We start from the raw sequence: 15,523 nt of genomic DNA, 5'->3' as shown, positions 1-15,523 counted from the left end.
CTGGTTAGTTATTTAATGGTTTAGGTTTGGTTTATTTGATCTAAAACTTCAGTCCACGTTCGCAGGGATCAGCTGACACAGATCGCTGGTACAGACTGGTTAGTTATTTAATGGTTTCAGCTTAGTTTATTTTATCTAAAACTTCAGTCCACGTTCGCAGGGATCAGCTGACAAAGATCGCTGGCACAGGCTGGTTAGTTATTTAATGGTTTCAGCTTAGTTTATCTAAAACTTCAGTGCACGGTTGCAGGGATAAGCTGACACAGATCGCTGGCACAGGCTGGTTAGTTATTTAATGGTTTAGGTTTGGTTTATTTAATCTAAAACTTCAGTGCACGGTCGCAGAGATCAGCTAACACAGATTCCTGACACACGCTGGTTAGTTATTTAGTGGTTTCAGCTTTGTTTATTTGATCTAAAACTTCAGTGCACGTTCGCAAAGATCAGCTGACACAGATCGCTGGCACATGCTGGTTAGTTATTTAATGGTTTCAGCTTTGTTTATTTGATCTAAAACTTCAGTCCACGTTCACAGGGATCAGCTGACACAGATCCCTTGCACAGGCTGGTTACTTATTTAATGGTTTCGGCTTAGTTATTTAATAGTTTCACCTTAGTTTCTTTGATCTATGACTTCAGTGCACGGTTGCAGGGATCAGCTGACACAGATCCCTGGCACAGGCTGGTTAGTTATTTAATGGTTTTAACTTAGTTTATTTTCTATAAAACTTCAGTGCACGGTTGCAGAGATCAGCTAACACAGATTCCTGACACACGCTGGTTAGTTATTTAATGGTTTCAGCTTTGTTTATTTGATCTAAAACTTCAGTGCACGGTTGCAGGGATCAGCTGACACAGATCGCTGGCACAGGCTGGTTAGTTATTTAATGGTTTCAGCTTAGTTTAATTTATCTAAATCTTCAGTGCACGGTTGCAGGGATCAGCTGAAACAGATCGCTGGCACAGGCTGGTTAGTTATTTAGTTGTTTCAGCTTAGTTTATCTAAAACTTCAGTGCACAGTTGCAGGGATCAGCTGACACAGATCCCTGGCACAGGCTGGTTAGTTATTTAATGGTTTCAGCTAAGTTTATTTTCTCTAAAACTTCAGTGCACGGTCGCAGGGATCCGCTGACACAGATCCCTGGCACAGGCTGGTTAGTTATTTAATGGTTTTAACTTAGTTTATTTGATCTAAAACTTCAGTGCACGATTGCAGGGATCAGCTGAAACAGATCGCTGGTACAGGCTGGTTAGTTATTTAATGGTTTCAGCCAAGTTTATCTAAAACTTCAGTGCGCGGTTGCAGGGATCAGCTGACACAGATCCCTTGCACAGGCTGGTTAGTTATTTAATGGTTTCAACTTAGTTTATTTTATCTAAAACTTCAGTGCACGGTCGCAGGGATCCGCTGACACAGATCGCTGGCACAGGCTGGTTAGTTATTGAATGGTTTCAACTTAGTTTATTTTATCTAAAACTTCAGTGCACGGTCGCAGGGATCCGCTGACACAGATCGCTGGCACAGGCTGGTTAGTTATTGAATGGTTTCAGCTTAGTTTATTTGATCTAAGACTTCAGTGCATGGTCGCAAAGATCAGCTGACACAGATCCCTGACACACGCTGGTTAGTTATTTAATGGTTTCAACTTAGTTTATTTTCTCTAAAACTTCAGTGCACGGTTGCAGGGATCAGCTGACACAGATCGCTGGTTAGTTATTTAATGGTTTCAGCTTTGTTTATTTGATCTACAACTTCAGTCCACGTTCGCAGGGATCAGCTGACACAGATCTCTGGCACAGGCTGGTTGGTTATTTAATGGTTTCAGCTTAGTTTATCTAAAACTTCAGTGCACGGTTGCAGGGATCAGCTGACACAGATCGTTGGCACAGGCTGGTTAGTTATTTAATGGTTTCAACTTAGTTTATCTAAAACTTCAGTGCACGGTTGCAGGAATCAGCTGACACAGATCGCTGGCACAGGCTGGTTAGTTATTTAATGGTTTCGGTTTGGTTTATTTTATCTAAAACTTCAGTGCACGGTTGCAGGGATCAGCTGACACAGATCGCTGGCACAGGCTGGTTAGTTATTTAATGGTTTCAGCTTAGTTTATCTAAAACTTCAGTGCACGGTTGCAGGGATCAGATGAAACAGATCGCTGGCACAGGCTGGCTAGTTATTTAATGGTTTCAGCTTAGTTTATCTAAAACTTCAGTGCACGGTTGCAGGGATCAGCTGACACAGATCCCTGGCACAGGCTGGCTAGTTATTTAATGGTTTCAGCTTAGTTTATCTAAAACTTCAGTGCACGGTTGCAGGAATCAGCTGACACAGATTGCTGGCACAGGCTGGTTAGTTATTTAATGGTTTCGGTTTGGTTTATTTTATCTAAAACTTCAGTGCACGGTTGCAGGGATCAGCTGACACAGATCGCTGGCACAGGCTGGTTAGTTATTTAATGGTTTCAGCTTAGTTTATCTAAAACTTCAGTGCACGGTTGCAGGGATCAGCTGACACAGATCGCTGGCACAGGCTGGTTAGTTATTTAATGGTTTCAGCTTAGTTTATTTTATCTAAAACTTCAGTGCACGGTCGCAGGGATCAACTAACACAGATCCCTGACACACGCTGGTTAGTTATTTAATGGTTTCAACTTAGTTAATTTTATCTAAAACCTCAGTGCACGTTTGCAAGGATCAGCTGACAAAGATCGCTGGCACAGGCTGGTTAGTTATTTAATGGTTTCAGCTTAGTTTATTTTATCTAAAACTTCAGTCCACGTTCGCAGGGATCAGCTGAAACAGATCGCTGGCACAGGCTGGTCAGTTATTTAATGGTTTCAACTTAGTTTTTTTGATCTAAAACTTCAGTGCACGGTCGCAGGGATCAGCTGAAACAGATCGCTGGCACAGGCTGGTCAGTATTTAATGGTTTCAGCTTAGTTTATCTAAAACTTCAGTGCACGGTTGCAGGGATCAGCTGACACAGATCGCTGGCACAGGCTGGTTAGTTATTTAATGGTTTCAACTTAGTTTATTTGATCTAAAACTTCAGTGCACGGTTGCAGGGATCAGCTGACACAGATCGCTGGCACAGGCTGGTTAGTTATTTAATGGTTTCAACTTAGTTTATTTGATCTAAAACTTCAGTGCACGGTTGCAGGGATCAGCTGACACAGATCGCTGGCACAGGCTGGTTAGTTATTTAATAGTTTCAACTTAGTTTATTTGATCTAAAACTTCAGTCCACGTTCGCAGGGATCCTCTGACACAGATCGCTGGCACAGGCTGGTTAGTTATTTAATGGTTTCAGCTTAGTTTATCTAAAACTTCAGTGCACGGATGCAGGAATCAGCTGACACAGATCGCTGGCACATGCTGGTTAGTTATTTAATGGTTTCGGTTTGGTTTATTTTATCTAAAACTTCAGTGCACGGTTGCAGGGATCAGCTGACACAGATCGCTGGCACAGGCTGGTTAGTTATTTAATGGTTTAGGTTTGGTTTATTTAATCTAAAACTTCAGTGCACGGTTGCAGGGATCAGCTGACACAGATCGCTGGCACAGGCTGGTTAGTTATTTAATGGTTTAGGTTTGGTTTATTTGATCTAAAACTTCAGTCCACGTTCGCAGGGATCAGCTGACACAGATCGCTGGTACAGACTGGTTAGTTATTTAATGGTTTCAGCTTAGTTTATTTTATCTAAAACTTCAGTCCACGTTCGCAGGGATCAGCTGACAAAGATCGCTGGCACAGGCTGGTTAGTTATTTAATGGTTTCAGCTTAGTTTATCTAAAACTTCAGTGCACGGTTGCAGGGATAAGCTGACACAGATCGCTGGCACAGGCTGGTTAGTTATTTAATGGTTTAGGTTTGGTTTATTTAATCTAAAACTTCAGTGCACGGTCGCAGAGATCAGCTAACACAGATTCCTGACACACGCTGGTTAGTTATTTAGTGGTTTCAGCTTTGTTTATTTGATCTAAAACTTCAGTGCACGTTCGCAAAGATCAGCTGACACAGATCGCTGGCACATGCTGGTTAGTTATTTAATGGTTTCAGCTTTGTTTATTTGATCTAAAACTTCAGTCCACGTTCACAGGGATCAGCTGACACAGATCCCTTGCACAGGCTGGTTACTTATTTAATGGTTTCGGCTTAGTTATTTAATAGTTTCACCTTAGTTTCTTTGATCTATGACTTCAGTGCACGGTTGCAGGGATCAGCTGACACAGATCCCTGGCACAGGCTGGTTAGTTATTTAATGGTTTTAACTTAGTTTATTTTCTATAAAACTTCAGTGCACGGTTGCAGAGATCAGCTAACACAGATTCCTGACACACGCTGGTTAGTTATTTAATGGTTTCAGCTTTGTTTATTTGATCTAAAACTTCAGTGCACGGTTGCAGGGATCAGCTGACACAGATCGCTGGCACAGGCTGGTTAGTTATTTAATGGTTTCAGCTTAGTTTAATTTATCTAAATCTTCAGTGCACGGTTGCAGGGATCAGCTGAAACAGATCGCTGGCACAGGCTGGTTAGTTATTTAGTTGTTTCAGCTTAGTTTATCTAAAACTTCAGTGCACAGTTGCAGGGATCAGCTGACACAGATCCCTGGCACAGGCTGGTTAGTTATTTAATGGTTTCAGCTAAGTTTATTTTCTCTAAAACTTCAGTGCACGGTCGCAGGGATCCGCTGACACAGATCCCTGGCACAGGCTGGTTAGTTATTTAATGGTTTCAACTTAGTTTATTTTCTGTAAAACTTCAGTTCACGGTCACAGGGATCGGCTGACACAGATTGCTGGTACAGGCTATTTAGTTATTTAATGGTTTCAGCTTAGTTTATTTTGTCTAAAACTTTTGTGCACGGTCGCAGGGATCAGCTGACACAGATCGCTGGCACAGGCTGGTTAGTTATTTAATGGTTTCGGCTTAGTTTATTTGATCTAAGACTTCAGTGCACGGTTGCAGGGATCAGCTGACACAGATCCCTGGCACAGACTGGTTAGTTATTTACTGGTTTCAGCTTAGTTTATTTGATCTAAAACTTCAGTTCACGGTCACAGGGATCGGCTGACACAGATCTCTGGCACAGGCTGGTTAGTTATTTAATGGTTTCAGGTTAGTTTATTTTCTCTAAAACTTCAGTTCACGGTTGCAGCAATCAGCTGACACAGATCGCTGGCACAGGCTGGTTAGTTATTTAATGGTTTCAGCTTAGTTTATTTGATCTAAAACTTCAACTGCAACTGCAACTTCAGTGCACTGAAGATTTAGATAAAATAAACTAAGCCGAAATCATTAAATAACTAACCAGCCTGTGCCGGAGATCTGTGTCAGCTGATCCCTGCGACCGTGCACTTAAGTTTTGGATAAAATAAACTAAGCCGAAACCATTAAATAACTAACCAGCCTTAACAGGAATTTGTGTCAGCTGATCCCTGCGACCATGCACTGAAGTTTTACATCAAATAAACCAGTGGTTCCCAAACTTTTTTTGCTGGGCCCCCATTTGTTTTACAAGAAAAATGTTCGCGCCCCCCCTTGCGCGCTCACGCACGCACGAACACATCCTCCAACCACACACACCCATACTTTTTCACCATTGCGGTTTATTTCACACCGCAAACATTTAGTAAACAATTAAGCAAATACAAGTAATCTGCAATAAATTACAGGTAGTAAGAAAATAAACTACCAACACTTTTACGCTAGGTCCACACCTGTAGAACATGTTAGGGGTTCCGAAAGAGACTCAGGCGCAGGCCAGGGTTTCCCTTTAAGCGAAGAACATTGCGTTTATTCACAGTGAACACAATCACCAAGTGGCTATGTACAATGTGCAGGGGAAACGGGTCCGGGTCGCCAGGGTCCGTGGGAAACAGGGTTAGGGGAAAAGGTGCTCCACACTTTCTGTACAAAAGCTCCTCCTCAGTCACTCCTCTCAGAATCCGGTTCCAAAAACGATCTAAACACAAAAGGTCGGGTTAGCGGGATAATAACAAAGGGCTTTCAAGATACAGGTTGGCAGATACACAAGTTTGACTGACGCTGATAGTTCAACGATCCAGCGAAGACTAGTGCAGACTCGCCATCTAAGTAGTGCAGTAATCAGCTGGGATCAGCGGCCGGTGTGGTGATGAGCAGGTGTGTGGGCCAGCAGCGGGAGCCCGCAGTGAGCATCGCCGTGGCGAGAGAGAGAGAGTGAGAGAGAGAGAGGGCGAGAGAGCAAACAAACCACAAACATATTGCCCAATAGAGGATTGACCAGCAGGGCACAGGGACCATGACAGAACATCTGACCAATGTTTTTCATTAATGCTGCTTTAATATACCTGTTCCGTATTAGTATGCTGCGCATGCACGCAGTGAGACGGGAAGCAAGAGGAGGGAACCCGCCCCCGGGAATGGAATGACTAACGTGTAATGGTTGCTTTGTTTCGAAGTAAATGATGCTCGATGATATTCACGAACCCTGAGTCATTATTGAACGACAAACATGGTGTCAGAAGTTGTGGTTCGGTCATCTACTCCAGCACTGCCGACGGAGTGGTAAGACTAAAGTTTTCCCAGCACTTTACGGACGAAGCAAGCAAGTAACCAGCTAGCGTTGCTAGGCTATCGTAGCAAGAGGCTATTAAACGTCAACGACCATGTCGGACAGATTCCGTAGACCAGACCCATTGGTGTTTTGTGGAAACATCGCCGAGAAGTGGCGTATATTCGAGCAGGAATACGACATATTTATAGCCGCTGCTCATTCTGATAAGGATCCTCGGACCAGAGCGTTCATCCTGCTAAACCTCTGAAGCCATCGAGCGGGAGCGCGCATTCGTTTATGCACCCGCTGTGCACGCGGGGGAAGGAGAACACAGACGACTGGTGACCGAAGCAGAATCGAGAGAAGACCCGGAATGCCTAAAGCGCAAATTTCGTGAACTCTGTAATCCCCAAACAAACATAACAATGGAAAGGCACAAGTTTAACACCAGAAACCAACGGCCAGATGAAACAATTGAGTCTTATGTGAGTGACTTAAAAAATAAGGCAGGCAGTTGTAAATTTGGCCAGCTTAAAGACGAGCTCATCAGAGATAGACTCGTTTGTGGCATAAACAGCGACAGCATGAGAAAGCAATTGCTGCGCGACAGCAACTTAACTTTGAGTAAAGCAATTGAAATGTGCCAGATATTCGAGCAGACAGATCGACATACGAAAGCTCTAGCGGCTCCAAAGCAAATGGCGGCAAAGGTCGACACTTTGCATCACACAATAAAGAAAAAGAATCCACACAAAGTCAAGACAAAGACAGGCAATGAACGGCGTGCAACGCATCCAGAACATAGGCTCGCTCACGCAATCACAAACTGTAACAACTGCGCCCCCCCTTGCCACGAGGCAAAAAGGGACAAATGCCCAGCATATGGCCAGCAATGCCATAAGTGCCAAAAATGGAATCATTTCCAGAAATGCTGCAAGTCATCACAAACACGGCAATTCAAAAAGAGACCCGTAAATCACATTGAAATGCAGGCGCACGGCAGCGATGAAGAAATGTTCTATGTGAATGGAATTGACATAGACACTATAAATCCCTGCTTTCCATACAAGAATGACATTTTCACCACGGTGCATATTAATGGAAAACCCTTAGAGCTCAAAGTGGACACTGGCGCCAAATGTAATGTCATGCCAGCTAACCTTTTTGAACAACTGAGACATGATGAAAAACTCATGCCATCACGAAACACTAAACTGGTGGCATATGGGGGAGAGGAAATTCAAACAGCTGGCACAGCAACACTCTCATGCCACTCTGCAGGCAAGGACTACCCTCTGCAGTTCTTCATAGTGAAACGAGACGTACAACCCCTACTTGGCTTACCAGACTCACTTCACTTACAATTAATCACACTAAACAAAGAAGTCCACCATGTGACTAAGGAAGTGGAAATGCTCCTTTTGGCAGATAACACTTGACCACCAATCATCCATGCTCACAACTTTCAGCTCACCGTTTGGCAGATTCCGCTTTCTAAGAATGCCATATGGAATAAACTCAGCCAGTGAGGTGTTCCAGCGTGCAATGGAGCAGATCTTTGCTGGATACCCCTGTGCTATCATTGTCGATGACATACTCATCGGTGGAAGAGATATGAAAGAGCATGAACACAATCTCAGAAAAGTACTCGACCGTGCAAGGGAAGTCAAGCTGAGACTTAACCCCCTGAAGTGCAAATTCAGTCTCAAAGAAGCCTGCTACGTTGGCCACGTCTTCACAAGCGAGGGCTTGAAGCCTGACCCAGCAAAGACCAAAGCAATTGAAGAGATGCCCACACCTGAAAACGTCACAGCTCTCCAACGCTTCTTAGGGATGATTAATTACCTAGGAAAGTTCATTCCTAATTTCAGCGAGCTTTCAGCCCCACTTCGGGAGCTAACGTGCAAAGACGTACAGTGGTGTTGGCTCAAGCAGCATCAAGATGCATTCCATGCTTTAAAACGAAGCCTGATCAGTCCTCCTACCCTCAGATACTACGACGTAAAGAAACCCGTCACGCTAACGTGTGACGCATCGCAGCATGGACTCCGGGCTGCATGCCTCCAAGAAGGCGCCCCGATTGCCTACTCATCTCGTACTCTGACACAGACAGAAACGCGCTATGCGCAGATTGAGAAGGAGCTTCTTGCAGTCGTATTTGGTTGTTCCAAGTTTAATGATTACATCTATGGGAAACAAATCCAAATTGAAACCGATCATCAGCCATTAGTCACTATCTTGAACAAGCCAATACATTCAGCTCCAGCCAGACTGCAACGCATGATGCTTAGGCTGCAAAAGTACAACTTTCAGATAGTGTACAAAAAAGGCTCGCAGATGTACCTCGCCGACACTTTATCCCGTGCTCCCACAACCTCGACGGATCAGAACAGTGATGAAACAGCTGACTACGAGATCATGTCGATCCAGCAAATCTCTTCTTACAGGCTGATGCAGCTAAAGGAACATACTGCCTCAGATCCAGAGCTACAGAAACTGAGCACTGTCATAATGAGAGGATGGCCTTGCAGACAAACTCAGCTGCCCACAGAACTTCGTCAATACCACCCATATCGAGACGAACTCACTCTAGAAGATGGCATTGTCATGAAAGGGCTGAAAACAGTGATTCCTAAATCTTTGCAAAAAGATTATATCGTCATCCTCCACAGAGGGCACCCAGGCATGGAAGCTACTAAACGCAGGGCCCGTGGCATTGTGTTTTGGCCCACAATGACAGCAGATATTGAGCAAGAAACAGCTGCGTGTCCAGTGTGCAACAGCACAAGGCCACATCAACAGAAAGAGCCGTTAAAGCTACATCCAGTGCCGGACCTACCCTGGTCAACCGTCGCCACCGACATCTTCGAGTGGAACGGACAACATCACCTGGTTGTAGTCGACTCTTACTCAGGTTGGTTCGAAGTAGACCTGCTTCCAGACCTAACCGCCAACACTGTCATCACAAAGCTCAAAAGACACTTTTCTGTCCATGGCAGCCCGCACAAAGTAATATCAGAAAACGGCACTCAGTTCACCAGCCAACGCTTTGCAGACTTTGCTTCAGCATGGGACTTTGTTCATGTGACAAGTAGCCCAGAATACCCGCAGGCCAATGGATTGGCTGAACGTGCGGTTCGCAGTGCAAAGCAGTTGATGGAAAGATCAAAGAGAGATGGAACGGATGTCTTCCTTAACCTACTCAATCTCCGCAACGTGCCACGAGACAACACATTAGGTTCCCCAGCTGAAAGGCTGATGTCAAGACAGACGCGCACGACCCTACCCGTGTGTAGACGTCTGCTCGTTCCCAGCCCCAAAAGCAACAGAACAGTTAAAACAAACCTACTTCACAAGCGCCAGGCACAAAAGAGATACTATGACAAGTCCAGCAGACCCCTCCGCCCCCTCATGCCAGGTGAGGTTGTGCGGATGCAAACGCGTCAAGGACATGACTCCTTAGGAACCATCAAGGAAGCCCGCGAAGAGCCCAGATCGTACATCGTCCAGTCAGGAGCTGGAGAGTACAGGCGAAACCGCAGACATATCCTCCCAGTCTCTGAACCGCCACCACCACACGGAGATTCCCGTGATGATTACACCGCAGCCCAACCACCTACCACTGACTCCCCACAGCAATCCAAGAACCCGTGACACAAACCGACGAACAAACACATAGCCACACGCAACACTTCACACAAGCCCCAGTCCAGTCCCCCTGTCGCCCGGCACGTGATGCTTACATCACACGATCTGGGAGGGTCTGCAAACCAAACCCCAAGTATGAACACTAAGGCATTAGAGATGGACAGTAACACAAAAAAGAAAAAAAAAAGTGGACAGTACAAGTGATGTGATGTCAGCAAAGTTAAATGCTCTCCGTGTCCTTACCAATGACACAGTTCAAGGTGTGAAGTAATTTGTTAATGTTTAGGCTAGAATGTTATGATATGGACATGTTGTTAACGTGTTATTGCTAAAGGTGTTGTTAGCAGTTTATACAGCCATAAGCTAAAGAGAGGGGATGTAGAACATCTGACCAATGTTGTTCATTAATGCTGCTTTAATATACCTGTTCCGTATTAGTATGCTGCGCATGCACGCAGTGAGACGGGAAGCAAGAAGAGGGAACCCGCCCCCGGGAATGGAATGACTAACGTGTAATGGTTGCTTTGTTTCGAAGTAAATGATGCTCGATGATATTCACGAACCCTGAGTCATTATTGAACGACAAACAACACCTATACAGGTATTTTTGAAAATGCAGCTGTTTCGACCACACCTAAATGGCATTTGGAATCACCTAAAACGGAGATTTTTTTTTAAACTCCTTTTTTGCGTTTACGTGTGGACGAGGAATACAGAGTTCGTCACTCAACGTCAAAGGTATGTGCCTTTTTTCACGTCACGCTGTGCGGTACGTTATTGTTTACATGAGATGAATTGCAGAATGGCAGATAGAATGGCAGACAGAATGACAAAATACTGTTACTGTTAATCTTGACTATCCCACTGTAACTTTACTGTATAAAGAGCTAACATCTCCAAAATGTCAGGAGTAGTTAGTCATTACAAGAAGTGTTTGTGAACTAAAAATCAAGAGTGTGGGATACTGTTTGTCCATAATTTGGAGAGCCCAGCGCGTGCTCACGACGAAGGTAAAACCAATTAAGCAGGGGAGACCTACCTTGGCACTTGTGCAGGTGAAGCCAAAGGGAAGATATGCTTTCTAGTCTTTGGCTTAGAATGAAGTTGGTTTGGAAACATATTCAGCGATGCTTCATCTCCTGATTTGCGTTTGTGTGGGCGCCCCGTGCTAGCAGTGTACAAGCATTGTTTCTTTGTTTTTGCTTTTTCCTTTTCATACCGCGCCCCCCCTGCCATGGCTTTGCGCCCCCCCCCCCCCCCCCCTTAGGGGGCGGTCCCCACACTTTGGGAAGCTCTGTCTTAAAAGATGAGGGAACTCTTTTAGCAGGGTAATACATTTTGTACGTAGCTGACGGCTATGTGTACAGGGGCGGGTCTAGCAAAGTGTTGCCAGGGGGCCAGGTAGGGCATTAACAGGGAAAGGAGGGCACAAAGAAATACTTTTTTTTCTTATTCTCATTTAAAATGTCTAGCTTTTAATAAATAATTATCTTAAGATAATCAAATCGCAGTTTTTATCTAATGTAAAATGTATAGATATCATACATATACCAACAAGACTGTACATCACTGTCACAACAGCGTTTGTTTTCATTCAAAGGCTTTATAGCTTTAATACCTGGTGGGCCGGTCTCTAGTCAAAATGCCAGGGCCGATTTTTTTTGTCCCAGTCCAGCCCTGGGCACGACACGCAGTGAAGTAATCTGAGAAGGTGCATTAAAAAATAAATGGCCGGGCCAGCGGTGCACATCGCAAATTAGCTCGCATAGACACATTAGTTGTGCCGCTTCTTAATGACAGTATCTTAGCTAACAAGCCCAACTACCAGATTCAACTTGTAATTGGCTAAAAATAAGAGGGACGTTGCTAGCTGGCAGTTTTTTCAAGCAATGTTGAAATTTCCACATTCCGACACTTCAAATGCTTCAGGAGCTTTCAGCTCAGTGCAGCATCAGCACCACGGAAATACACGGATACATCTGTAGACTCGAGACAGAATTCAAAATGTGTTTTCGGGACTTTCAGGTGTATGGACCAATGTTTTCTTCTCAAATCACATCAGAAAGCTTTTTTTTTTTTTTTTTTCTTTTAAATGACATCAGAAACAGCAGTATGCGACATTACGTGATGGCAGAGCTTCAGTTCATCCTTTGTCATTTTTTTTTTTTTTTTTTTTTTAAATAAATAGGACAGGGGGAATGAATGAGAGAAAGAGGGGGAGAGAAAGAAAGAAAACCAAAGGGGAGAAGAGACGGTGAGAAGGGGGGGGAAGAGAGAGAAAAAAAAAAAAGAACTCCTGGGTCACCTGTATGGAGAAAAAAAAAAACAAACAAAAAAAACAAACAGAGGAGACAGCAAACAACAAAGAGCAACATAATAATAGAGAAAACAAAGCACCATCACAATAAACTAGCTAGCCATAGATATCAATATTTACTAAATAATAAACGATATTGTGCAGCACGCAAGATAGACAGCGCACAGCGTGCTTTGAGGTAGCAGCCAAGAAAGCTTTAGTCCGCGTCTGTGAATACCCATGTGTGCATACCTGTGTGGATCAGCATGCTTGCATTCCAAAGGTTTCTCCATGTAATGATCTGCTAGGGAGTGTGGGGGGGCCACAGCCCCGTCCTCCAGGGTGTGAAGCGGGTATGGAGGAGATCAAAACTCCAGACATCCAGAGGCCCCCAGAACACAAGAGACCATGGAAGACCAACAGAGGGGCAGCCGCGCCACTGTTCCAGTAAGAGCTGAGGAGAGTCCCAGATGAGGGCTCGCCCAGCAGCCGCGGAGCAGAAGTCAGGGGGAGTTGCAGTGACGCGCCCGTGAGCTCCGCCGGCCCCCAGCTGCGCCTGAGTGACCGAGCCCCAGGCCGAGAGGCCGGGGGCACCCCACCTCCAAAGGGGCCCGAGCGAGCCCCAGGCCCCAGGCCCCGACAAGCGGCCGCCAAGGAGTGAGCCGGTGTGTACCCGGACGCCCACCCCCAGACACAAAGAACCACCAACACACCGACACCTGAGGGAGTCCGCCACCGGCAGGGGAAGTGGTGGTGGGTGGAGATAGGCCTCCAAACCTTGGAGGGCCTGAGGTGTCCCCAGAGAGGTGGCGTCTGATACCCAACCTGACATATAGACACAGACATACAGGCACACACAGACACAAACATCCATTCCCACCCTCATGCTCTCATCAGAAAGCTTTAATGAGCAGCTGGATTTGTCCCGCATTAACTGGCTGGACACAGAGGACATCCAAATGCAGCTGATTGAACTAAAGAGCTCGACTCTGTGGGGGTCGAAGTTTGCAGAACTACGAACGCAGCTGGAATCCACAGCTGTGTGTGTTCATGGAGCTGCATTTTCACCTGCTGGACATCACTACCTGACAAGCTTAACTGTCTTTAGAACATTGCAGAGGCCTCATTGACAGTATTTGGCTCTACATATCTGTGTGAGCAGATTTTCTCTCACATGAAGAGTGTCCTTAGGCAGCCGTCTGGATGCTGGACACTCGGAGACCTGTGTCTCTGAGTGGGAGACCAGAGATCACATTAACATGTGTATCTCTGTATTAACCAACATGCCATATTGGCCCAGTTTATTTTTCTTATCATTATTGTGAGGAGACCATAAATAGCATTTGCATTTTCTGCTGTACAGTTCATTTGCTGTTATAGATTTCTTGTTATGGATAAAAAGTGTATTTTTTTGTTTCAAAATAGCTGATAACTATTCGCTGATAGCTGCAAGTGTGACAGGTTGAAGGACTACTGCATATGCTGTTCAGTTAATACAAATTCATATCAGTTGATATGAGGACGAAAATAATGTAAATATGGTAAGAAAATGGTTAAGAGTTTATTATTTTTCATGTTATATTAATTGCTTTCATGTTACTTAAGAGAACTACAATCTATACATCAGTGATTGGCTAGTAAGCCTTTTCTGGGATCGATTAGTAGTGTCTCTATTCTCCACTAGAGGGCTTTCGCGTGTTCTCCTCTCCGCAATAAACTACTGCATGAGAGACGCAAGTCATAATCACTCTCGTAATTCTTTCCCCCCTGTTTTCAGGGGTGTAACACCAACATCTACGAACAAATATAGTTCTATAAAGTTGTTTTATATAGTGTGTGACTGTTAATATAAAGCATTATTAAATTTATTGCTAATACATCATATGGCACATTGACTTCTGAGAAAATTTTAGATGGCTTTTAGATAGTGTCAATAGGAAAATTGTACTTAGTAGTCAGTATAATCTTTTAATGATATAAGTTTGCATATGGTAGAATACTGCATGTAATCATTTGTGTTTAGAAGTATATAGTTGGTGGCATATTGAAAGAATGTCTGTAACATTCCAGGGTGTTCACACCCACATCCTAGGAGTATGGGAGAGGTCGTACCTTGTCTTATTGTTTTACGGTAGAATTAACGTAGCTATATCTGTCTTAGTCTAAGTGCCTTTTGGTTTGATGAACTGCTGGACTTCGAGACCAGCAGGTGTAGGGAAGTCATTTATGGGGTCACACTCTGACCCACCACACACACTACACACACCACACACACGTACAGCTCCACATTTCAATGTATGGAACAAACGCCCACTGAAGCATATAAATAAAGACCGGGGCAGTTTCTCAGTGCGAGTCTGTTCTGGAGACTGCCCTTGCTAGCAAGAAGTTCTGTGTGTTTCTCTTCTCTGAGTCTTTACTGAAGAAGTGTTTTAGAGTATATTTCTTAACAGATAGAAAGGTTGCCGACCCCTGATCTAGCCAAAACCAATCAATAAACAGCATCACTGTGCCTATCCTCAGCTATCGATATTATGACAAACCAATTCAAGGGACTCATCTAAGCTTTGCAATCCCATCTGTTAACACATACCCACTAGACATATAATACACCATGCATCCTTCTACTTGCCCATTCATCTAAGCATCCACCGATCTGCTCCAGCTCGGTAATCATACGAATAATAGCCCCTGTGTTGTTTCCATGGCAGTTATGAGATTGATGTTGTAATATTCAGAGAGTATGCTTTCATGTACGAGCACAATCTTCAATCATATTTAGGCATCCATGTTTGTGGTTTGGGACGTTCGTGGCTTACAGTAAACGTCTGAACAGAAACAGCTGTAAGGATATCTGGCACCTGTAACACACTAATTCCACTGGTACAGTTTTAAGACCTTTGCACTTCTTGAGGCCATCCTTCAGCAGAAAATTAGGTGTTACTACAATAAACACGCATGGTTTCACCTGAGGAATGCAAATCTTTTCTCCCAGGCTGAGGTGTGCCGAGAGATCTGCAACACCAAACTTCAGAG

The 15,523-nt window shown here is 44.4% G+C and overlaps 1 protein-coding gene across 1 annotated transcript in view; it reads right to left on the bottom strand.

Moving 5' to 3' along the window:
* LOC146715358 (uncharacterized) overlaps nucleotides 1-15,523 on the bottom strand; it is a 201,674-nt gene that overhangs the window by 173,825 nt on the left and 12,326 nt on the right. The window lies entirely within an intron of this gene.

Source organism: Copadichromis virginalis, linkage group LG3, assembly GCF_057382275.1.
Source record: "Copadichromis virginalis isolate Kocher_CV1m ecotype Utaka linkage group LG3, C_Virginalis_male_GT1.1, whole genome shotgun sequence".
Taxonomy (NCBI): Eukaryota; Metazoa; Chordata; class Actinopteri; order Cichliformes; family Cichlidae; genus Copadichromis; species Copadichromis virginalis.
The sequence above is the reverse complement of the archived record's forward strand: the minus strand, read 5'-3'. Positions and strand labels throughout refer to the sequence as shown.